At 51.5% G+C, this 25,000-nt stretch overlaps 1 pseudogene; it reads left to right on the top strand.

The window, feature by feature from the left end:
* LOC115127030 (ubiquitin carboxyl-terminal hydrolase 32-like) overlaps nt 1–25,000 on the top strand; it is an 83,537-nt pseudogene that overhangs the window by 39,690 nt on the left and 18,847 nt on the right.

Below are 25,000 nucleotides of genomic sequence, written 5' to 3' on the forward strand. Positions count from 1 at the left end.
TCCCTCACACTATGGACCACAACACAACCATCCCTCACACTATGGACCACAACACAACCATCCCTCACACTATGGACCACAACACAACCATCCCTCACACTATGGACCACAACACAACCACCCCTCACACTATGGACCACAACACAACCATTCCTCACACTATGGACCACAACCTCCCCTCACACTATGGACCACAACCTCCCCTCACACTATGGACCACAACCATCCCTCACACTATGGACCACAACACGACCATCCCTCACACTATGGACCACAACCACCCCTCACACTATGGACCACAACACGACCACCCCTCACACGATGGACCACAACACAACCACCCCTCACACTATGGACCACAACCATCCCTCACACTATGGACCACAACACGACCATCCCTCACACTATGGACCACAACCTCCCCTCACACTATGGACCACAACCATCCCTCACACTATGGACCACAACACGACCATCCCATACACACTATGGACCACAACCACCCCCCTCACACTATGGACCACAACACGACCACCCCTCACACTATGGACCACAACCACCCCTCACACTATGGACCACAACACGACCATCCCTCACACTATGGACCACAACACAACCACCCCTCACACTATGGACCACAACACAACCACCCCTCACACTATGGACCACAACACAACCATCCCATACACTAACACTGAACCATAGATGGACCACAACACGACCACCCCTCACACTATGGACCACAACACGACCACCCCTCACACTATGGACCACAACCACCCCCCTCACACTATGGACCACAACACGACCACCCCTCACACTATGGACCACAACACCCCTCACACTATGGACCACCCCCCACACTATGGACCACAACACAACCACCCCTCACACTATGGACCACAACACAACCATCCCATACACTAACACTGAACCATAGATGGACCACAACACAACCACCCCTCACACTATGGACCACAACCACCCCTCACACTATGGACCACAACCACCACCCCTCACACTATGGACCACAACACTATGGACCACCCCCCTCACACTATGGACCACAACACAACCACCCCTCACACTATGGACCACAACCACCCCTCACACTATGGACCACAACACAACCACCCCTCACCCTATGGACCACAACACAACCACCCCTCACACTATGGACCACAACACGACCACCCCTCACACTATGGACCACAACACAACCACCCCTCACACTATGGACCACAACCTCCCCTCACACTATGGACCACAACACAACCACCCCTCACACTATGGACCACAACACAACCATCCCTCACACTATGGACCACAACCTCCCTCACACTATGGACCACAACACAACCACCCCTCACACTATGGACCACAACCTCCCCTCACACTATGGACCACAACACAACCATCCCTCACACTATGGACCACAACACAACCATCCCTCACACTATGGACCACAACCACCCTCACACTATGGACCACAACCCTCACCACCCCTCACACTATGGACCACAACACAACCACCCCTCACACGATGGACCACAACACAACCACCCCTCACACTATGGACCACAACCATCCCTCACACTATGGACCACAACACAACCATCCCTCACACTATGGACCACAACCACAACCATCCCAACACACACTATGGACCACAACCTCCATCCCTCACACTATGGACCACACAACCACCCCTCACACTATGGACCACAACACACCATCCCTCACACTATGGACCACAACACAACCACCCCTCACACTATGGACCACAACACACCACCCTCACACTATGGACCACAACACAACCATCCCCACTCACATAGATGGACCACAACACGACCACCCCTCACACTATGGACCACAACACGACCACCCTCACACTATGGACCACAACCACCCCTCACACTATGGACCACAACACGACCACCCCTCACACTATGGACCACAACACAACCACCCCTCACACTATGGACCACAACCACCCTCACACTATGGACCACAACACGACCACCCCTCACACTATGGACCACAACCAACCATCCTCACACTAACACTGAACCATAGATGGACCACAACACGACCACCCCTCACACTATGGACCACGACCACCCCCTCACACTATGGACCACAACACAACCACCCCTCACACTATGGACCACAACACGACCACCCCTCACACTATGGACCACAACACAACCACCCCTCACACTATGGACCACAACACACCACCCCTCACACTATGGACCACAACACAACCACCCCTCACACTATGGACCACAACCACCCCTCAACTATGGACCACAACACAACCACCCCTCACACTATGGACCACAACACAACCACCCCTCACACGATGGACCACAACACACCACCCCTCACACTATGGACCACAACACGACCACCCTCACACTATGGACCACAACACAACCACCCCTCACACTATGGACCACAACACAACCACCCTCACACGATGGACCACAACACAACCACCCCTCACACTATGGACCACAACACGACCACCCCTCACACTATGGACCACAACCACCCCTCACACTATGGACCACAACACAACCACCCCTCACACTATGGACCACAACCACCCCTCACACTATGGACCACAACACAACCACCCCTCACACTATGGACCACAACACGACCACCCCTCACACTATGGACCACAACACGACCATCCCTCACACTATGGACCACAACACGACCACCCCTCACACTATGGACCACAACACGACCACCCCTCACACTATGGACCACAACACGACCACCCCTCACACTATGGACCACAACACGACCACCCCTCACACTATGGACCACAACACGACCACCCCTCACACTATGGACCACAACCACCCCTCACACTATGGACCACAACACGACCACCCCTCACACTATGGACCACAACACGACCACCCCTCACACTATGGACCACAACACACCCCTCACACTATGGACCACAACACAACCACCCCTCACACGATGGACCACAACACAACCACCCCTCACACGATGGACCACAACACGACCACCCCTCACACTATGGACCACAACCACCCCTCACACTATGGACCACAACACAACCACCCCTCACACTATGGACCACAACCACCCCTCACACTATGGACCACAACACAACCACCCCTCACACTATGGACCACAACACGACCACCCCTCACACTATGGACCACAACACGACCATCCCTCACACTATGGACCACAACACACCACCCCTCACACTATGGACCACAACACACCACCCCTCACACTATGGACCACAACACGACCACCCCTCACACTATGGACCACAACACGACCACCCCTCACACTATGGACCACAACACGACCACCCCTCACACTATGGACCACAACACGACCACCCCTCACACTATGGACCACAACACGACCACCCCTCACACTATGGACCACAACACGACCACCCCTCACACTATGGACCACAACACGACCACCCCTCACACTATGGACCACAACACAACCACCCCTCACACGATGGACCACAACACAACCACCCCTCACACTATGGACCACAACCTCCCCTCTCACTATGGACCACAACACAACCACCCCTTTTGTCAGCTGATTATTGTCATGTAAAAGACTGTTTTTCTGCCATGCGTAATACCATCCCATACACTATCACTAAACCATAGATGGACCACAACACAACCATCCCATACACTATCACTAAACCATAGATAGACCACAACACAACCATCCCATACACTATCACTGAACCATAGATAGACCACAACACAACCATCCCATACACTATCACTGAACCATAGATAGACCACAACACAACCATCCCATACACTATCACTGAACCATAGATAGACCACAACACAACCATCCCATACACTATCACTGAACCATAGATAGACCACAACACAACCATCCCATACACTATCACTAAACCATAGATAGACCACAACACAACCATCCCATACACTATCACTGAACCATAGATAGACCACAACCATCCCATACACTATCACAGAACCATAGATGGACCACAACACAACCATCCCATACACTATCACTGAACCATAGATAGACCACAACCATCCCATACACTATCACAGAACCATAGATGGACCACAACACAACCATCCCATACACTAACACAGAACCATAGATAGACCACAACCATCCCATACACTAACACAGAACCATAGATAGACCACAACCATCCCATACACTAACACAGAACCATAGATAGACCACAACCATCCCATACACTATCACAGAACCATAGATAGACCACAACCATCCCATACACTAACACATAACCATAGATAGACCACAACCATCCCATACACTAACACAGAACCATAGATGGACCACAACACAACCATCCCATACACTATCACAGAACCATAGATGACCACAACACAACCATCCCATACACTATCACTGAACCATAGATAGACCACAACCATCTCATACACTATCACAGAACCATAGATGGACCACAACACAACCATCCCATACACTAACACAGAACCATAGATGGACCACAACACAACCATCCCATACACTAACACAGAACCATAGATAGACCACAACACAACCATCCCATACACTAACACAGAACCATAGATAGACCACAACCATCCCATACACTAACACATAACCATAGATAGACCACAACCATCCCATACACTATCACAGAACCATAGATGGACCACAACACAACCATCCCATACACTAACACAGAACCATAGATAGACCACAACACAACCATCCCATACACTAACACAGAACCATAGATAGACCACAACACAACCATCCCATACACTAACACAGAACCATAGATAGACCACAACCATCCCATACACTATCACAGAACCATAGATAGACCACAACCATCCCATACACTAACACAGAACCATAGATAGACCACAAACCATCCCATACACTAACACAGAACCATAGATAGACCACAACCATCCCATACACTAACACAGAACCATAGATAGACCACAACCATCCCATACACTATCACAGAACCATAGATAGACCACAACCATCCCATACACTATCACTGAACCATAGATGGACCACAACACAACCATCCCATACACTATCACTGAACCATAGATAGACCACAACACAACCATCCCATACACTAACACAGAACCATAGATGGACCACAACACAACCATCCCATACACTAACACAGACTCATAGATCAGGGGTGTCAAACTCATGGGTCTAGTGTCTGCAGGTTGTAGAGGAGGTGTTGATGTGCATGTTTTGGATGGGGTTACTCACACACGGCCGTTTCCTCTAGGATAGGGGTGTCTAACTCATTCCGTGGAGGACCTAGTGTCTGCAGGTTTTAGTGTTTTCCTTTCCAGTTAAGACCTAGACGACCAGGTGAGGGGAGTTTCTTACGAATTAGTGACCATAATTCATCAATTAAGGACAAGGGAGGAGAGCGAACCAGCAGACACTCTGCCCTCGGTGGAATGAGATTGACACTTGTGCCACAGATGGTCTGCTTGAGGACTGGGTCTAGCTCGAGCGATTTTCAAACTATTGTGGATGATTTTTGTGAACTTTTTAGTTGCGTGTGTGTGTGATAATGTGTGTGTGATAGTGTGTGTGTGTGTGTGTGTGTGTGTACCTGAAGTTAGGGTTCAGCCCTTAGAGGTAATTGTTGAATGCAATGCTTTTCCTCCTGTCCTTTTTTCCAGGTGATCCAGCAGACGAAAACAGGCCGTGCTGAGCTGGAGCTCTTCCCACGCTACCTCCTCTTCCTGCGGCAGCAAGAAAGAGACAGCCTGCCATAAACGCACCCCACTACCCACCCCAACATCTGGGTTAACATCATTCTATGACCAGCCTGAGAATGTTCCCCCAATCATCTCCCCAATGGACTGGTCCAGGTAACGTAAGCCTGCAGCAAGAATGAGAGACAGCCTGCTAAGAGCAAACAAACCCCTAATATTCTGTTATAATGGACTGTAGTCCACCCCTAATCATGCTGTTATAATGGACTGGTCCACCCCTAATCATGCTGTTATAATGGACTGGTCCACCCTAATCATTCTGTTATAATGGACTGGTCCACCCCTAATCATTCTGTTATAATGGACTGGTCCACCCTAATCATTCTGTTATAATGGACTGGTCCACCCCTAATCATGCTGTTATAATGGACTGGTCCACCCTTAATCATGCTGTTATAATGGACTGTACCCTAATCCTTCTGTTATAATGGACTGGTCCACCCCTAATCCTTCTGTTATAATGGACTGGTCCACCCTAATCATGCTGTTATAATGGACTGGTCCACACCTGTTATAATGGACTGGTCCACCCCTAATCATTCTGTTATAATGGACTGGTCCACCCCTAATCATGCTGTTATAATGGACTGGTCCACCCTAATCATGCTGTTTTAATGGACTGGTCCACCCCAAATCATGCTGTTATAATGGACTGGTTATAATGGACTCCAGCCCTAATCATGCTGTTATAATGGACTGGTCCACCCCTAATCATGCTGTTTTAATGGACTGGTCCACCCCTAATCATGCCCTTAAAATGGACTGGTCCAGCCCTAATCATGCCCCTAAAATGGACTGGTACCGGCCCTAATCATGCCCTTAAAAATGGACTGGTACCAGCCCTAATCATGCCCTTAAAATGGACTGGTACCGGCCCTAATCATGCCCTTAAAATGGACTGGTACCGGCCCTAATCATGCCCTTAAAATGGACTGGTACCGGCCCTAATCATGCCCTTAAAATGGACTGCTACCGGCCCTAATCATGCCCCTAAAATGGACTGGTCCAGCCCTAATCAAGATATTAGAATGGACTGTTCCAGGTTTGGCGGATGCCAGGAGAATGCTGCTTGCCCAAATGCATAGTGATGACTGTAAAGTTTGGTGGAGGATGAATAATGGTCTGGGGCTGTTTTTCATGGTTCAGGCCCTTTAGTTCCAGTGAAGGGAAATCTTAACCCTACAGCATACAATGACATCTAGACGATTCTGTGCTTCCAACTTTGTGGCAACAGTTTTGGGAAGGACCTTTCCTGTTTCAGCATGACAATGCCCCTTTGCTATGCCACCCTTACTTCTCGCGGCTATGCCACCCTTACTTCTCGCAGCTATGCCACCCTTACTTCTCGCAGCTATGCCACCCTTACTTCTCGCGGCTATGCCACCCTTACTTCTCGCCACCCTTACTTCGCAGCTATGCCACCTTATGCGACCGCCATGCCCTTACTTCTCGCAGCTATGCCACCCTTACTTCTCGCGGCTATGCCACCCTTACTTCTTGCAGCTATGCCACCCTTACTTCTCGCGGCTATGCCACCCTTACTTCTTGCGTGGAGACACTGTGAGACATTAGAGCGCTGCACGGAGGCACTGTGAGACAGAGCTCAGCACAGAGGCACTGTGAGACAGAGCTCAGCACAGAGGCACTGTGAGACAGAGCTCAGCACAGAGGCACTGTGAGACAGAGCTCAGCGCAGAGGCACGGTGAGACAGAGCTCAGCACAGAGGCACTGTGAGACAGAGCTCAGCACAGAGGCACTGTGAGACAGAGCTCAGCACAGAGGCACTGTGAGACAGAGCGCTGCACAGAGGCACTGTGAGACAGAGCGCTGCACAGAGGCACTGTGAGACAGAGCTGAGCACAGAGGCACTGTGAGACAGAGCTCAGCACAGAGGCACTGTGAGACAGAGCTCAGCACGGAGGCACTGTGAGACAGAGCTCAGCACGGAGGCACTGTGAGACAGAGCTCAGCACGGAGGCACTGTGAGACAGAGCTCAGCACAGAGGCACTGTGAGACAGAGCTCAGCACAGAGGCACTGTGAGACAGAGCTCAGCACAGAGGCACTGTGAGACAGAGCTCAGCACAGAGGCACTGTGAGACAGAGCTCAGCACAGAGGCACTGTGAGACAGAGCTCAGCACAGAGGCACTGTGAGACAGAGCTCAGCACAGAGGCACTGTGAGACAGAGCGCTGCACAGAGGCACTGTGAGACAGAGCGCTGCACCGGTCCGATTAGATCACCACTCCATCAGATGTCTGGCCCAGAGGAGTTAGTTTGGCTCCGATCACAAATACCAGCTGACCAGGCATATAGATAAAACCACATAATAATACATACCATTTAGCAGATGCTGTTATCTTAGTCATCCATATTACATGGGTGGCCTCATAGATAAAAACCCACAATCATTGGTGACACACTGACCAAAGAGCAAGGCTGCTGGGAGAATGGATAAAACCTCAGCGGGAATCGCACCCACAATCATGGTGACACACTGACCAACCGAGCAAGGCTGCTGGGAGAATGGGTGGCCTCAGCGGGAATCGCACCCACAATCATTGGTGACACACTGACCAAAGAGCAAGGCTGCTGGGAGAATGGGTGGCCTCAGCGGGAATCGCACCCACAATCATTGGTGACACACTGACCAAAGAGCAAGGCTGCTGGGAGAATGGGTGGCCTCAGCGGGAATCGCACCCACAATCATTGGTGACACACTGACCAAAGAGCAAGGCTGCTGGGAGAATGGGTGGCCTCAGCGGGAATCGCACCCACAATCATTGGTGACACACTGACCAAAGAGCAAGGCTGCTGGGAGAATGGGTGGCCTCAGCGGGAATCGCACCCACAATCATTGGTGACACACTGACCAAAGAGCAAGGCTGCTGGGAGAATGGGTGGCCTCAGCGGGAATCGCACCCACAATCATTGGTGACACACTGACCAAAGAGCAAGGCTGCTGGGAGAATGGGTGGCCTCAGCGGGAATCGCACCCACAATCATTGGTGACACACTGACCAAAGAGCAAGGCTGCTGGGAGAATGGGTGGCCTCAGCGGGAATCGCACCCACAATCATTGGTGACACACTGACCAAAGAGCAAGGCTGCTGGGAGAATGGGTGGCCTCAGCGGGAATCGCACCCACAATCATTGGTGACACTTTATCTCTGGCTGCTTCCTTACACCTCATCCTACCTGAGCTGAACTATTCTTTATCTCTGGCTGCTTCCTTACACCTCATCCTACCTGAGCTGAACTATTCTTTATCTCTGGCTGCTTCCTTACACCTCATCCTACCTGAGCTGAACTATTCTTTATCTCTTGTAATAATGTGTTGATTTAATTAACTGGTTTTCTTAAAGTTCATGTGAGTCTGGGTGACAAGAGTATTTACAATTATTACTGGACTTTTCAGTAATTCTGATGCTGAGTTTATAGTTCACTAAAGGCTGGAGTGTTCTCCTCCCTAACTCTATTTAATTAACTCCCTCCCCCTCTCCCCTCCCTCCCCTCTATTTCCCTCTCCCACCTCCTTGCCCCTTCAGTCTCCCCTGTGAGTTTATAGTTCCCTCCCCTCTCCCTCCTCCCTCCCCTCTCCCTTCCTCCCCCTCTCCTCCCTCCCCCTCTCTCCTCCCTCCCCCTCTCTCCTCCCTCTCCCACCTCCTTGCCCCTTCACTCTCCCCTGTCCTCTCGCTCACTCACTCCCTCCCCTCTCCCCTCCCTCCCCTCTCTCCTTCCTCCCCCTCTCTCCTCCCTCCCCTCTCTCCTCCCTCCCCCTCTCTCCTCCCTCCCCCTCTCTCCTCCCTCTTCACTCTCCCCCGTCCTCTCGCTCACTCCCTCCCTCCCTCCCTCTCTCTCCCTCCCTCCTCTCTCTCCTCCCTCCCCCTCTCTCCTTCCTCCCCCTCTCTCCTCTCTCCCCCTCTCTCGTCCCTCCCCTCTCTCACTCCCTCCCCCTCTCTCACTCCCTCCCCCTCTTTCCCTCCCCCTCCTCCTCCCTCTCCCTCCTCCTCCCCCTCCAGGTAACGTGCCCTCCCCCAACGCTCCTCTGAAGCGTGTCCTGGCCTATACAGGCTGTTTCAGCCGCGTGGGCACCATCAAGGACATCCACCTGTACCTGTCTCGGAGGCTACGCATCAAAGACGAGGACATGAGGCTGTGGCTCTACAACAGCGAGGTGTGTGTGTATCACATGTTGGCCACTACATTTTATAAGTGATACTACGGTGACATGATAAAATATAAACTTGCGGATGTTGACCTCTCATCCAAACCTCCCCCCAATAACTATCTGACCCGGTTCTCCTCCCCCCAATAACTATCTGACCCGGTTCTCCTCCCCCCCCATAACTATCTGACCCGGTTCTCCTCCCCCCATAACTATCTGACCCGGTTCTCCTCCCCCATAACTATCTGACCCGGTTCTCCTCCCCCCAATAACTATCTGACCCGGTTCTCCTCCCCCCAATAACTATCTGACCCGGTTCTCCTCCCCCCCAGAACTGTCTGACCCTGCTCGATGACGAGGACCACACTCTGGAGGGCCTGAAGATCCAGGACGAGCAGCACTTAGTTATCGAAGGTCCGTTCAAAACTACTTTTCGGCCTCTCGGGTGGCGCAGTGGTTAAGGGCGCTGTATTGCAGCGCCAGCTGTGCCATCAGAGACTCTGGGTTCGCCCTCAGGCTCTGTCGTAACCGGCCGCGACCGGGAGGTCCGTGGGGCGACGCACAATTGGCCTAGCGTCGTCCGGGTTAGGGAGGGCTTGGTCGGTAGGGATGTACTTGTCTCATCGCGCACCAGCGACTCCTGTGGCGGGCCGGGCGCAGGGCGCGCTAACCAAGGTCGCCAGGTGAGGTGCACGGTGTTTCCTCCGACACATTGGTGCGGCTGGCTTCCGGGTTGGATGCGCGCTGTGTTAAAAAGCAGTGCAGCTTGGTTGGGTTGTGTATCGGAGGACGCATGACTTTCAACCTTCGTCTCTCCCGAGCCCGTACGGGAGTTGTAGCGATGAGACAAGATAGTAGCTACTAACAACAATTGGATACCATGAAATTGGGGTAAAAAAATATATATAATAATAATTTAAAAAACTACTTTTCAGCACAGTAATTAAAATGTTATCTGACTGCTGAGTTTGCTGAGTGTGTTGAAATGTAAAAAAAACTGGACTGACTGTAAAATTTCTGAATTTAAAAAGAGAAGATTTGAAAGTAACGCGTCTTTAGTACTGTAATCCTGGCATCGATGTGTAAAAACCTTCATCTTGTGTTTTTATTAGTTCGGAACAAAGACATGAGCTGGCCAGAAGAGATGTCCTTCATCGCTAACAGCAGTACAATGGACCAACATAAAGGTACGTCATCTTCATCGTCATCGTCATCGTCCCACTTTACAGTCACAGCCACCTTCTACCAGTACATCGGTTACATACATTTACAATGCAGTTATCAAGAGCTTTCACTTTCAGTATTTAAAGTTAGATTTATGTCTCTAACCTTCCTCCCCTTCTCTCCTAAAACCTTTCAAACATGTATGTACCCCAGTTGCTACGGAGAAGGGTGCCACGGGCCTCAGTAACCTCGGCAACACGTGCTTTATGAACTCTAGTATCCAGTGTGTGAGCAACACCACGCCTCTCACTGACTACTTCATCTCAGGAAGACACCTCTATGAACTCAACAGGTAGCTGTGTGTCTCTCTGTGTGTGTGTCCCTGTGTGTGTGTGTCCCTGTGTGTGTGTGCCCCTGTGTGTGTGTCCGTGTGTGTGTGTGTCCGTGTGTGTGTGTGTCCCTGTGTGTGTGTGTCCCTGTGTGTGTGTGTCCCTGTGTGTGTGTGCCCCTGTGTGTGTGTGTGTGTGTGTCCCTGTGTGTGTGTGTGTGTGTGTCCCTGTGTGTGTGTGTCCCTGTGTGTGTGTGTGTGTCCCTGTGTGTGTGTGTGTGTGTGTGTGTGTCCCTGTGTGTGTGTGTGTGTGTGTGTGTCCCTGTGTGTGTGTGTGTCCCTGTGTGTGTGTGTGTCCCCTGTGTGTGTGTGTCCTGTGTGTGTGTGTCCTGTGTGTGTGTGTGTGTGTGTGTGTCCCTGTGTGTGGTGTGTGTGTGTGTGTGTGTGTGTGTCCCTGTGTGTGTGTGTGTGTCCCTGTGTGTGTGTGTCCCTGTGTGTGTGTGTGTCCCTGTGTGTGTGTGTGTGTGTGTGTGTGTGTGTGTGTGTGTGTGTGTGTCCCTGTGTGTGTGTGTGTGTCCTGTGTGTGTGTGTCCCTGTGTGTGTGTGTGTGTCCTGTGTGTGTGTGTGTGTGTGTGTGTGTGTGTGTGTGTGTGTGTGTGTGTGTGTGTGTCCTGTGTGTGTGTGTGTGTCCCTGTGTGTGTCCTGTGTGTGTGTGTGTGTCCCTGTGTGTGTGTGTGTCCTGTGTGTGTGTCCCTGTGTGTGTGTGTCCCTGTGTGTGTGTGTGTGTCCCTGTGTGTGTGTGTGTGTGTGTGTGTGTCCCTGTGTGTGTGTGTGTGTCCCTGTGTGTGTGTGTGTCCCTGTGTGCATCCGTGAAAAGGTGTACAGCTTGTTGGATAGCTGTCACCTGAGAATTTTCAATCCCAATGATAATAACTGATAATAACTGACAATCAATAGCTCTGACCAAACCCGAGATCTGGAAGACCAGGGGTGTAATAATAATTAGTAAAAGACTCAGCTTATGCAAAAAGATTAGTACCGTTTATTCAGAGAACGTTCTGAAGTCCATTATACAAAGACATCCATTGTATTGCACATACTTCCACCCAAACAGTAGGTATCCTACGCACATACTTCCACCCAAACAGTAGGTATCCTACGCACATACTTCCACACAAAACAGTAGGTATCCTACGCACATACTTCCACACAAACAGTAGGTATCCTACGCACATACTTCCACACAAACAGTAGGTATCCTACGCACATACTCCCACACAAACAGTAGGTATCCTACGCACATACTCCCACACAAACAGTAGGTATCCTACATACTTCCACACAAACAGTAGGTATCCTACATACTTCCACACAAACAGTAGATATCCTACTCACATACTTCCACCCAAACAGTAGGTATCCTACACACACACGTCCACACAAACAGTAGGTATCCTACGCACACACTTCCACACAAACAGTAGGTATCCTACTCACATAGGTATCTTCCCCACACAAACAGTAGGTATCCTACGCACACACTTCCACCCAAACAGTAGGTATCCTACGCACACACACAAACAGTAGGTCCACCCAAACAGTAGGTATCCTACACACATACATACACACAAACAGTAGGTATCCTACGCACACACTTCCACCCAAACAGTAGGTATCCTACGCACATACTCCCACACAAACAGTAGGTGAGTTTTATCCTTCTCCGTAGTTCTCACCACAGTGTATCACTACCCAGCCGACAATTCCATTCCCCGAGATGAGGGAAACCTTGAGAAGTACTCCCTGTGCTATCATAGGTTCCTCCGAGGCCTAGCCAGTAGTCGGTCCAAACACAGTTTAATAACTGTTCTCGTTTTTCTTCGGCACACACACACACACATACAGACACACACTACACACACACACACACACACACACATACATACAGACACACACACACTACACACACACACATACAGACACACACACACTACACACACACACACAGGGACACACACACACACAGGGACACACACACACACACACACACAGGGACACACACACACACACACAGGGACACACACACACACGTACAGACACACACACACTACACACACACACATACAGACACACACACACTACACACACACACACACACATATACAAGTTCAAATCCTAAGCTACGCCTTGCTCAGACCGTCTGTGTTTTTCCACTATACAGACACATTGTTTAACCTAATTCTGACTAAAACTACACACTTCATCAGATTATAACTTTACGATTCTAATCAATTTCATACAATTACAAGGTTTCAGAGTGGAATTATTTAATCGTTAACATATACATTATTTTTTATCAATAGCATTACTGACTTTATTATTTTGTGTGTCCAGAACCAACCCCATCGGGATGCGAGGTCACATGGCTAAATGCTACGGAGACCTGCTGATGGAGCTGTGGAGGGAACACAGAGGAACGTTGCTCCTCTCAAACTCAGGGTGAGTTTATAAATCCTGGCATGGATCGTCACAACAACAGTGGATGGGATTTCCTTACTCGCTGTAGTGGACAGTAGCTTGTACTATGAATTCAGACAAACATCATTGCGGCCATTCATATGTTGCAGTAGAACTGTAAATATGACTTTAATCTCAAGAAAATAAAGGTTTTATGTTTAAAGGTTATCTTACTTAGAAAATAGTCCTGATCATAGATATAGATATAATAGATATAGATCATATAGACCTAGACGATGTCCAAAACAACTAACAATACACTGAAATCATACATTTCCAATCATTTAAATTGTAAAAGTCGTATCAATTTCTACTCTATACCACAACAATTTGTACCAATTTGGGAGATAAAAGTCATTAAAGTATTCCATAATTTCGCTGTGTATTTCAGATGGTATCAAGTCATTAGGATGGGGCGGCAGCGTAGCCTAGTGGTTAGAGCGTTGGACTAGTAACCGGAAGGTTGCAAGTTCAAACCCCTGAGCTGACAAGGTACAAATCTGTCGTTCTGCCCCTGAACAGGCAGTTAACCCCACTGTTCCCAGGCCGTCATTGAAAATAAGAATGTGTTCTTAACTGACTTGCCTGGTTAAATAAAGGTAAAATTTAAAAAATTAAAATTAAAGGATATACCAGAGGCTACGAACATAGAGCTCCTTCTGCAAAAAAAATAAAAATTAAAAAATTAATTGGAAGTCCCCTGGCTGGCTACTCCATGTACTTACAGAAGACACTGCCCATTCTCCTCCCTGTATTGGAGATGTCTGGGAAGCTATTATCTTTGTTTCCATTCTCCCCCCTGTAGTGGACGATAGTAAAGGAGATGTCTGGGAAGCTATTATCTTTGTTTCCATTCTCCCCCCTGTAGTGGACGATAGTAAAGGAGATGTCTGGGAAGCTATTATCTTTGTTTCCATTCTCCCCCCTGTAGTGGACAATAGTAAAGGAGATGTCTGGGAAGCTATTATCTTTGTTTCCATTCTCCCCCCTGTAGTGGACAATAGTAAAGGAGATGTCTGGGAAGCTATTATCTTTGTTTCCATTCTCCCCCCTGTAGTGGACAATAGTAAAGTAGATGTCTGGGAAGCTATTATCTTTGTTTCCATTCTCCCCCCTGTAGTGGACGATAGCTTGTCCAAATTATTTTTGGCCTTATTGACTCCACATGGATTAATTGACTGTGCTACTGTTACCTCTAACTTTGTGTTTCCACCCCCCCCCCCCCCCCCGTAACTGACTCTATATGGCTGCTTTTACACAGACAGCCCAATTCTGATATTTCTTTTCACTAATTGGTCGTTTGACCAATCAGATCGGCTCTTAAAGATCTGATGTGATTTGTCAAAAGACCAATTTTGTATAAAAAAAAACCATCAGAATTGGTCTGTTTGTGTTGACTGTGGTTGTCTCACTACCGCCCCCTGTAGTGGACGATAGCAAAGTACGCCCCGCGGTTCAATGGCTTCCAGCAGCAGGACAGTCAGGAGCTCCTGGCCTTCCTATTGGACGGGCTCCATGAGGACCTGAACAGGGTGCATGAGAAACCCTACGTAGAGCTGAAGGACAGCAACGGACGACCCGACTGGGAGGTCGCATCAGAGGTCAGAGTTCAATCAATAAACCAATTAAACATGTACACACACACACACACACAGGCATCTACACACAGCCTATTAACCAACATATATAATCAATCAACCTTTATTTTCCCTGAGAAAGTTCTCCAATAAATGTTTTGGGGGAAATTGATCAGAGGGCCTTCAGTTGCCCATCTCTGATCTTAGGTCCTTAGAGACCAGGGGAGAGGAGAGGGGACAGTCCATCTTAGGTCCTTAGAGATCAAGAGAGAGACAGTCCATCTTAGGTCCTTAGAGATCAAGAGAGAGACAGTCCATCTTAGGTCCCTAGAGACCAGGAGAGAGGAGAGGGGACAGTCCATCTTATGTCCCTAGAGATCAAGAGATCAAGAGAGAGGACAGTCCATCTTATGTCCCTATAGACCAGGGGAGAGGAGGGGGACAGTCCATCTTATGTCCCTATAGACCAGGGGAGAGGGGAGACAGTCCATCTTAGGTCCTTAGAGATCAAGAGAGAGGACAGTCCATCTTATGTCCCTATAGACCAGGGAGAGGAGACAGTCCATCTTATGTCCCTAGAGATCAAGAGAGAGGACAGTCCATCTTAGGTCCCTAGAGACCAGGAGAGAGGAGAGGGACAGTCCATCTTAGGTCCCTAGAGACCAGGAGAGAGGAGAGGGGACAGTCCATCTTAGGTCCCTATAGACCAGGGGAGAGGGGACAGTCCATCTTATGTCCCTATAGACCAGGGGAGAGGGGACAGTCCATCTTATGTCCCTATAGACCAGGGGAGAGGGGACAGTCCATCTTATGTCCCTAGAGACCAGGGGAGAGGGGACAGTCCATCTTAGGTCCTTAGAGACCAGGGAGAGAGGACAGTCCATCTTAGGTCCCTAGGTCCCTAGAGACCAGGAGAGAGGAGAGGGGACAGTCCATCTTAGGTCCTTAGAGATCAAGAGAGAGGACAGTCCATCTTAGGTCCCTAGAGACCAGGAGAGAGGAGAGGTCCCTAGACAGTCCATCTTAGGTCCTTAGAGATCAAGAGAGAGACAGTCCATCTTAGGTCCCTAGAGACCAGGAGAGAGGAGAGGGGACAGTCCATCTTATGTCCCTAGAGACCAGGGGGGACAGATCTTATGGAGGGGGGACAGTCCATCTTAGGTCCCTAGAGACCAGGGAGAGGGGACTGTCCATCTTAGGTCCCTAGACATCAAGAGAGAGGACAGTCCATCTTATGTCCCTAGAGACCAGGAGAGAGGAGAGGGGACAGTCCATCTTATGTCCCTAGAGATCAAGAGAGAGGACAGTCCATCTTATGTCCCTAGAGACCAGGGGAGAGGAGGGGGACAGTCCATCTTAGGTCCCTAGAGACCAGGGGAGAGGGGACAGTCCATCTTAGGTCCCTAGAGAGATCAAGAGAGAGGACAGTCCATCTTAAAGTAATCCTTCTCACCCCCTTAAAAGATTTAGATGCACTATTGTAAAGTGGCTGTTCCACTGGATGTCATAAGGTGAACGCACCAATTTGTAAGTCGCTCTGGATAAGAGCGTCTGCTAAATGACTTAAATGTAAATGTAAATGTTATGTCCCTAGAGACCAGGAGAGAGGAGAGGGGACAGTCCATATTTTGTCCCTAGAGATCAAGAGAGAGGACAGTCCATCTTATGTCCCTAGAGACCAGGGGAGAGGAGGGGGGACAGTCCATCTTATGTCCCTAGAGACCAGGGGAGAGGGGGGGGGACAGTCCATCTTATGTCCCTAGAGACCAGGAGAGAGGAGAGGGGACTGTCCATCTTAGGAGACTAGAGACCAGAGGAGAGGGGACAGTCCATCTTAGGAGACTAGAGACCAGGGGAGAGGGGACTGTCCATCTTAGGAGACTAGAGACCAGAGGAGAGGGGACAGTCCATCTTAGGTCCCTAGAGACCAGAGGAGAGGGGACTGTCCATCTTATGTCCCTAGAGACCAGGGGAGAGGAGGGGGGACAGTCCATCTTATGTCCCTAGAGACCAGGGGAGAGGAGACAGTCCATCTTAGTTCCTTAGAGATCAAGAGAGAGGAGGGGGGACAGTCCATCTTAGGTCCTTAGAGACCAGGGGAGAGGAGACAGTCCATCTTAGTTCCTTAGAGATCAAGAGAGAGGAGGGGGGACAGTCCATCTTATGTCCCTAGAGATCAAGAGAGAGGACAGTCCATCTTAGGTCCCTAGAGACCAGGAGAGAGGAGAGGGGACAGTCCATCTTATGTCCCTAGAGATCAAGAGAGAGAGACAGTCCATCTTATGTCCCTAGAGACCAGGGGAGAGGAGGGGGACAGTCCATCTTAGGTCCCTAGAGACCAGGGGAGAGAGGGACTGTCCATCTTAGGTCCCTAGACATCAAGAGAGAGGACAGTCCATCTTATGTCCCTAGAGACCAGGAGAGGAGAGAGGAGAGGGGACAGTCCATCTTATGTCCCTAGAGATCAAGAGAGAGGACAGTCCATCTTATGTCCCTAGAGACCAGGGGAGAGGAGGGGGGACAGTCCATCTTAGGTCCCTAGAGATCAAGAGAGAGGACAGTCCATCTTATGTCCCTAGAGACCAGGGGAGAGGAGGGGGGACAGTCCATCTTAGGTCCCTAGAGATCAAGAGAGAGGGGACTGTCCATCTTAGGTCCCTAGACATCAAGAGAGAGGACAGTCCATCTTATGTCCCTAGAGACCAGGAGAGAGGAGAGGGGACAGTCCATCTTATGTCCCTAGAGATCAAGAGAGAGGACAGTCCATCTTATGTCCCTAGAGACCAGGGGAGAGGAGGGGGGACAGTCCATCTTAGGTCCCTAGAGACCAGGGGAGAGGGGACAGTCCATCTTAGGTCCCTAGAGATCAAGAGAGAGGACAGTCCATCTTAAAGTAATCCTTCTCACCCCCCTTAAAGATTTAGATGCACTATTGTAAAGTGGCTGTTCCACTGGATGTCATAAGGTGAACGCACCAATTTGTAAGTCGCTCTGGATAAGAGCGTCTGCTAAATGACTTAAATGTAAATGTAAATGTTATGTCCCTAGAGACCAGGAGAGAGGAGAGGGGACAGTCCATATTTTGTCCCTAGAGATCAAGAGAGTCCTTAGACAGTCCATCTTATGTCCCTAGAGACCAGGGGAGAGGAGGGGGACAGTCCATCTTATGTCCCTAGAGACCAGGGGAGAGGAGGGGGACAGTCCATCTTTTGTCCCTAGAGACCAGGGGAGAGGGGACTGTCCATCTTAGGTCCCTAGAGACCAGGGGAGAGGGGACAGTCCATCTTAGGTCCCTAGAGACCAGAGGAGAGGGGACAGTCCATCTTAGGTCCCTAGAGATCAGGGGAGAGGAGAGGGGACAGTCCATCTTATGTCCCTAGAGACCAGGGGAGAGGAGAGGGGACAGCCCATCTTAGGAGACTAGAGACCAGGAGGGGACAGTCCATCTTATGAGAGAGGAGAGAGGACAGTCCATCTTAGGTCCCTAGAGACCAGGGGAGGGGAGAGGGGACAGTTCATGTTAGATGACTAGAGACCAGAGGAGAGGGGACAGTCCATCTTAGGAGACTAGAGACCAGGGGAGAGGGGACAGTCCATCTTAGATGACTAGAGACCAGGGGAGAGGAGAGAGGACAGTCCATCTTAGGAGACTAGAGACCAGGGGAGAGGAGAGGGGACAGTCCATCTTAGGTGACTAGAGACCAGGGGGAGAGGAGAGGGGACAGTCCATCTTAGGTGACTAGAGACCAGGGGAGAGGGGACAGTCCATATTAGGTCCCTAGAGACCAGGGGTGATCAGAGAGGACAGTCCATCTTAGATGACTAGAGACCAGAGGAGAGGGGACAGTCCATCTTAGGAGACTAGAGACCAGGGGAGAGGAGAGGGGACAGTCCATCTTAGGTGACTAGAGACCAGGGGAGAGGAGAGGGGACAGTCCATCTTAGGTGACTAGAGACCAGGGGGAGAGGAGAGGGGACAGTCCACCTAGGATCACTAGAGACCAGCGGAGAGGAGAGGGGACAGTCCATCTTAGGTCCTTAGAGACCAGCGGAGAGGAGAGGGGGGGACAGTCCATCTTAGGTGACTAGAGACCAGGGGAGAGGAGAGGGGACAGTCCATCTTAGGTGACTAGAGACCAGGGGAGAGGTGAGGGGACAGTCCATCTTAGGAGACTAGAGACCAGGGGAGAGGTGAGGGGACAGTCCATCTTAGGTGATTAGAGACCAGGGGAGAGGTGAGGGGACAGTCCATCTTAGGAGACTAGAGACCAGGGGAGAGGAGAGAGGACAGTCCATCTTAGGTGACTAGAGACCAGGGGAGAGGAGAGGGGACAGTCCACCTAGGATGACTAGAGACCAGCGGAGAGGAGAGGGGACAGTCCATCTTAGGTCCTTAGAGACCAGCGGAGAGGAGAGGGGACAGTCCATCTTAGGTGACTAGAGACCAGGGGAGAGGAGAGGGGACAGTCCATCTTAGGTGACTAGAGACCAGGGGAGAGGTGAGGGGACAGTCCATCTTAGGAGACTAGAGACCAGGGGAGAGGTGAGGGGACAGTCCATCTTAGGTGACTAGAGACCAGGGGAGAGGTGAGGGGACAGTCCATCTTAGGAGACTAGAGACCAGGGGAGAGGAGAGAGGACAGTCCATCTTAGGTTACTAGAGACCAGGGGAGAGGAGAGGGACAAGTCCATCTTAGGAGACTAGAGACCAGGGAGAGAGAGAGGGACAGTCCATCTTAGGAGACTAGAGACCAGGGGAGAGGAGAGGGACAGTCCATCTTAGGTGATTAGAGACCAGGGGAGAGGAGAGAGGACAGTCCATCTTAGGAGACTAGAGACCAGGGAGAGGAGAGAGGACAGTCCATCTTAGGAGACTAGAGACCAGGGGAGAGGAGAGGGACAAGTCCATCTTAGGAGACTAGAGACCAGGGGAGAGGAGAGAGGGACAGTCCATCTTAGGAGACTAGAGACCAGGGGAGAGGAGAGAGGACAGTCCATCTTAGGAGACTAGAGACCAGGGGAGAGGAGAGAGGACAGTCCATCTTAGGTGATTAGAGACCAGGGGAGAGGAGAGAGGACAGTCCATCTTAGGAGACTAGAGACCAGGGGAGAGGAGAGGGACAGTCCATCTTAGGAGACTAGAGACCAGGGGAGAGGAGAGGGGACAGTCCATCTTAGATGACTAGAGACCAGGTGAGAGGAGAGGACAGTCCATCTTAGGAGACTAGAGACCAGGGGAGAGGAGAGAGGACAGTCCATCTTAGGTCCCTAGAGACCAGGGGAGGGGAGAGGGGACAGTTCATCTTAGATGACTAGAGACCAGAGGAGAGGGGACAGTCCATCTTAGGAGACTAGAGACCAGGGGAGAGGGGACAGTTCATGTTAGATGACTAGAGACCAGAGGAGAGGGGACAGTCCATCTTAGGAGACTAGAGACCAGGGGAGAGGGGACAGTCCATCTTAGATGACTAGAGACCAGGGGAGAGGAGAGAGGACAGTCCATCTTAGGAGACTAGAGACCAGGGGAGAGGAGAGGGGACAGTCCATCTTAGGTGACTAGAGACCAGGGGAGAGGAGAGGGGACAGTCCATCTTAGGTGACTAGAGACCAGGGGAGAGGACAGTCCATATTAGGTCCCTAGAGACCAGGGGTGATCAGAGAGGACAGTCCATCTTAGATGACTAGAGACCAGAGGAGAGGGGACAGTCCATCTTAGGAGACTAGAGACCAGGGGAGAGGAGAGGGGACAGTCCATCTTAGGTGACTAGAGACCAGGGGAGAGGAGAGGGGACAGTCCATCTTAGGTGACTAGAGACCAGGGGAGAGGAGAGGGGACAGTCCACCTAGGATGACTAGAGACCAGCGGAGAGGAGAGGGACAGTCCATCTTAGGTCCTTAGAGACCAGCGGAGAGGAGAGGGGACAGTCCATCTTAGGTGACTAGAGACCAGGGGAGAGGTGAGGGGACAGTCCATCTTAGGAGACTAGAGACCAGGGGAGAGGTGAGGGGACAGTCCATCTTAGGTGACTAGAGACCAGGGGAGAGGTGAGGGGACAGTCCATCTTAGGAGACTAGAGACCAGGGGAGAGGAGAGAGGACAGTCCATCTTAGGTGACTAGAGACCAGGGGAGAGGAGAGAGGACAAGTCCATCTTAGGAGACTAGAGACCAGGGGAGAGGAGAGAGGACAGTCCATCTTAGGAGACTAGAGACCAGGGGAGAGGAGAGAGGACAGTCCATCTTAGGAGACTAGAGACCAGGGGAGAGGAGAGAGGACAGTCCATCTTAGGTGACTAGAGACCAGGGGAGAGGTGAGGGGACAGTCCATCTTAGGAGACTAGAGACCAGGGGAGAGGAGAGAGGACAGTCCATCTTAGATGACTAGAGACCAGGTGAGAGGAGAGAGGACAGTCCATCTTAGGAGACTAGAGACCAGGGGAGAGGTGAGGGGACAGTCCATCTTAGGTGACTAGAGACCAGGGGAGAGGTGAGGGGACAGTCCATCTTAGGAGACTAGAGACCAGGGGAGAGGAGAGAGGACAGTCCATCTTATGTGACTAGAGACCAGGGGAGAGGAGAGGACAAGTCCATCTTAGGAGACTAGAGACCAGGGGAGAGGAGAGAGGGACAGTCCATCTTAGGAGACTAGAGACCAGGGGAGAGGAGAGAGGACAGTCCATCTTAGGTGATTAGAGACCAGGGGAGAGGAGAGAGGACAGTCCATCTTAGGAGACTAGAGACCAGGGGAGAGGAGAGAGGACAGTCCATCTTAGGAGACTAGAGACCAGGGGAGAGGAGAGAGGACAGTCCATCTTAGATGACTAGAGACCAGGTGAGAGGAGAGAGGACAGTCCATCTTAGGAGACTAGAGACCAGGGGAGAGGAGAGAGGACAGTCCATCTTAGATGACTAGAGACCAGGTGAGAGGAGAGAGGACAGTCCATCTTAGGTGACTAGAGACCAGGGGAAAGGAGAGAGGACAGTCCATCTTAGGAGACTAGAGACCAGGGGAGAGGGGACAGTCCATCTTAGGTGACTAGAGACCAGGTGAGAGGAGAGAGGACAGTCCATCTTAGGAGACTAGAGACCAGGGGAGAGGGGACAGTCCATCTTAGGTGACTAGAGACCAGGAGAGAGGAAAGAGTCAAAAGTTGATACACTAAACATTTCTTAAAGAGTGGATAACCTGTGGCGTGTGTATTGGTGTTCAGGTTATGGACAGAGGATAAAGGTGTGTGTGTGTGTGTGTGTGTGATCCTACGAGGGATTAGCAGAATTAGTGCTGTGTGTGTTTTACGTCTCTATGGTTCCGTGTCTGTGTTCCTCGTCAGGCGTGGGAGAACCACTTGCTGTGTGTGTTATACATCTCTATGGTTCTGTGTGTGTTTTACATCTCTCTATGGTTCTGTGTGTGTGTTTTTACGTCTCTCTATGGTTCCGTGTGTGTGTTTTACATCTCTCTGTGGTTCCGTGTGTGTGTGTATTTTACGTCTCTCTATGGTTCCGTGTGTGTTCCTCGTCAGGCGTGGGAGAACCACTTGCTGAGGAACCGTTCCATCGTGGTGGATCTGTTCCACGGCCAGCTCAAGTCCCAGGTCAAGTGTAAGACGTGTGGTCACATCAGCGCCCGCTTCGACCCTTCAACTTCCTGTCTTTACCCCTCCCCATGGACAGCTCCATGCACCTGGAGATCACTGGTGAGGACCGGGGACTTAATACTTCCTGTCTTTACCCCTCCCCATGGACAGCTCCCATGCACCTGGAGATCACTGGTGAGGACCGGGGACTCAATACCCTGGTGGGGTGGGGGTGGGGGATCACTGGTGAGGACCGGGGACTTAATACTTCCTGTCTTTACCCCTCCCCATGGACAGCTCCATGCACCTGGAGATCACTGGTGAGGACCTGGGACTCAATACCCTGGTGGGGTGGGGGGGGGAGATCACTGGTGAGGACCGGGGACTCAATACCCTGGTGGGGTGGGGGGGATCACTGGTGATGGCCGGGACTCAATACCCTGGTGGGGTGGGGGAGGGGGTGGGGAGATCACTGGTGAGGACCTGGGACTCAATACCCTGGTGGGGTGGGGGGGATCACTGGTGAGGACCGGGGACTCAATACCCTGGTGGGGTGGGGGGGGGGGGAGATCACTGGTGAGGACCTGGGACTCAATACCCTGCTGGGGTGGGGGAGATCACTGGTGAGGACCGGGACTCAATATCCTGGTGGGGTGGGGGGAGATCACTGGTGAGGACCTGGGACTCAATACCCTGGTGGGGTGGGGGGGGGACTCAATACCCTGGTGGGGGAGATCACTGGTGAGGACCTGGGACTCAATACCCTGGTGGGGTGGGGGGAGATCACTGGTGAGGACCGGGACTCAATACCCTGGTGGGTGGGGGGATCCGGGGGGACTCAATACCCTGGTGGGGGGAGATCACTGGTGAGGACCGGGGACTCAATACCCTGGTGGGGTGGGGGGAGATCACTGGTGAGGACCTGGGACTCAATACCCTGGTGGGGTGGGGGGAGATCACTGGTGAGGACCTGGGACTCAATACCCTGGTGGGGTGGGGAGATCACTGGTGAGGACCGGGTACTCAATACCCTGGTGGGGTGGGGGGGATCACTGGTGAGGACCTGGGACTCAATACCCTGGTGGGTGGGGGGAGATCACTGGTGAGGACCTCAATACCCTGGGACTCAATACCCTGGTGGGTGGGGGGAGATCACTGGTGAGGACCTGGGACTCAATACCCTGGTGGGGGGGGGTCACTGGTGAGGACCGGGGACTCAATACCCTGGTGGGTTGGGGGGGGGGGGGGAGATCACTGGTGAGGACCTGGGACTCAATACCCTGGTGGGGTGGGGGGAGATCAATGGTGAGGACCTAGGACTCAATACCCTGGTGGGTGGGGGGGTGAGGACCGGGGACTCAATACCCTGGTGGGGGGGGGGGCCGGGGAGATCACTGGTGAGGACCGGGACTCAATACCCTGGTGGGGTGGGGGAGATCACTGGTGAGGACCGGGGACTCAATACCCTGGTGGGGTGGGGGGAGATCACTGGTGAGGACCTGGGACTCAATACCCTGGTGGGGGGGGGAGACTCACTGGTGAGGACACTGGGGGACTCAATACCCTGGTGGGGTGGGGGAGATCACTGGTGAGGACCTGGGACTCAATACCCTGGTGGGGTGTGGGGCGGGAGATCACTGGTGAGGACCGGGGACTCAATACCCTGGTGGGGTGGGGGGAGATCACTGGTGAGGACCTGGGACTCAATACCCTGGTGGGGTGTGGGGGGGAGATCACTGGTGAGGACTCAATACCCTGGTGGGGGGGAGATCACTGGTGAGGACCGGGGACTCAATACCCTGGTGGGGTGGGGGGGGTGAGGAGATCACT

This window comes from Oncorhynchus nerka, linkage group LG14, assembly GCF_034236695.1.
Source record: "Oncorhynchus nerka isolate Pitt River linkage group LG14, Oner_Uvic_2.0, whole genome shotgun sequence".
Classification (NCBI taxonomy): Eukaryota; Metazoa; Chordata; class Actinopteri; order Salmoniformes; family Salmonidae; genus Oncorhynchus; species Oncorhynchus nerka.